We start from the raw sequence: 2,325 nt of genomic DNA, 5'->3' as shown, positions 1-2,325 counted from the left end.
TTTCATTTCTACGCTCTAGTTTTTAGGACATAGAATTTTCTTTATTTTCTTTAAATTTCGACGAAAATTATTTTAAGTGGTTAAATTGATAGACATCCAAAATTTTCTGGTTTGTAGTAACAGTTGGATTTGTTAGTGGCGAGTTGTGGCTTCCGATTTAAAGGGTCCTGGCTACCTGCTGCATCTATTGGCTATTCAAAACGTGGGCAAAATCAGAAAAGTCTATTAATTTGATAACTTTAATAATTTTTATCTTTATAACTAATAGGATATTCAATGAATGCACCGAGCAAAACGTTCACCACCTTTCAAACGTTCACCACCTGTAACTCGATCAAGACATCTTGCTAATATTGTCGCCATTGATTTTTCTTTAGAATCATCATCTAGTCAACTAAGTACTCCAATTCAAATTTCCGATAATCCATTTTTTGAACCCGACCTCACAATTGAGAACCCGGAGGATATTCAATGACAATTTAGAGATCCTGAACCACTAATCATTCCTCCTGAACCACAAATCATTCAACCAAAGATTGTCAAGGAAAAAACCATTAAATCAGAATCCTCTAGTGATTCAGATCAATAAATTCAATCATGGAAAATCAGGAACCTCTAAGTATGAAAGATCGAATGAGAGCCACACGCACTGGCCAAGGTCATGCCATTACTCAACCAGACATTAATGCGCCAGATTATGAAATCAAAGGACAAATCCTACACATGGTAACTAATCAATGCCAATTTAGTGGTACGCCAAAAGAAGATCCAAACGAACATCTTCGAACCTTTAATATGATCTGTACTCTATTTAAAATCAGAGAAGTTGAGGATGAACAGATCTATCTTATGTTATTTCCCTGGACTTTAAAAGGAGAAGCCAAAGATTGGTTAGAATCGTTACCTGAAGGGGCGATTGATACATGAGATGTTTTAGTTGAAAATTTTCTTAAAAGATTCTTTCCAGCATCCAAAGCCGTGAGACTTCAAGGAGAAATTTTTACGTTCACACAAAAGCCAAATGAAACTTTATATGAAGCGTGGACAAGATTTGAAAAGTTGTTGAGAGGATGTCCTCAACATGGTTTAGACACTTATCAAATAGTATAAATATTCTACCAAGGGTGCGACATTACTACATGAAAAGACATCGACATAGCAGCTGGTGGTTCCATTATGAAGAAAACCGCAACTGAAGCTCACAAAATTATTGATAACATAGCCTCCCACTCACATGAGTGGAACCAATAAAAAGATATTCTTCGTTCATCTAAAGCGGCTAGAGCCAATTCTAGCCATGACTTTGATTCCATTTCCGCAAAGTTAGATGCTTTCGAGAGACGAATGGAAAAGATGACTAAGGATATTCACGCAATACGAATTAGTTGTGAGCAGTGTTGAGTACCACATTTGACAAAAGATTGTCTCAGTATTGAACAAACAATGGAACAAAGAGAGAATGTTTCATACATGAACCAAAGGCCGGGAAATAATTATCAGAATAATTATCAACAGCCCAGGCCAAACTACAATCAAAATCAGAATTATAGCCGAAATGTTCCATACAACAACCAACAAGGTGTAGAGACCCGTCCTAATCCATCCGGACGAAGTCCATATCGATTATAAACGATTCACAATAGTTGATTACATCGCGAGGTACTTAACCTCTATATGATACATTTTACAAACATTGCATTCGTTTTTAAAAGACAAACTTTCATTACATCGAAAGTTGACAGGCATGCATCACATTTCATAATATATCAAACTATCAACGACTTAATAATAATCTTGATGAACTCAACGACTCGAATGCAACGTCTTTTGAAATATGTCATGAATGACTCCAAGTAATATCTCTAAAATGAGCAAATGCACAGCGGAAGACTTCTTTCATACCTGAGAATAAACATGCTTTAAAGTGTCAACCAAAAGGTTGGTGAGTTCATTAGTTTATCATAACAATCATTTCAATATTTTAATAGACCACAAGATTTCATATTTCAATACATATCCCATACATAGAGATAAAAATCATTCATATGGTGAACACCTGGTAACCGACATTAACAAGATGCATATATAAGAATATCCCCATCATTCTGGGACACCCTTCGGATATGATATAAATTTCGAAGTACTAAAGCATCCGGTACTTTGGATGGGGTTTGTTAGGCCCAATAGATCTATCTTTAGGATTCGCATCAATTAGGGTGTCTGTTCCCTAATTCTTAGATTACCAGACTTAATAAAAAGGGGCATATTCGATTTCGATAATTCAACCATAGAATGTAGTTCCACGTACTTGTGTCTATTTTGTAA

The 2,325-nt window shown here is 35.6% G+C and overlaps 1 non-coding gene across 1 annotated transcript; it reads right to left on the bottom strand.

The window, feature by feature from the left end:
• Nucleotides 1-981: 981 nt before the first annotated feature.
• LOC139860830 (small nucleolar RNA R71) lies at nucleotides 982-1,088 on the bottom strand. The gene has a single exon (XR_011763444.1). It is a non-coding gene; the product is annotated as a small nucleolar RNA R71 (small nucleolar RNA).
• Between the last annotated feature and the right edge of the window lie 1,237 nt (nucleotides 1,089-2,325).

The sequence above is a fragment of the Rutidosis leptorrhynchoides genome, chromosome 7 (assembly GCF_046630445.1).
Source record: "Rutidosis leptorrhynchoides isolate AG116_Rl617_1_P2 chromosome 7, CSIRO_AGI_Rlap_v1, whole genome shotgun sequence".
Classification (NCBI taxonomy): Eukaryota; Viridiplantae; Streptophyta; class Magnoliopsida; order Asterales; family Asteraceae; genus Rutidosis; species Rutidosis leptorrhynchoides.
This window is presented reverse-complemented; position numbering and strand designations above follow the sequence as displayed.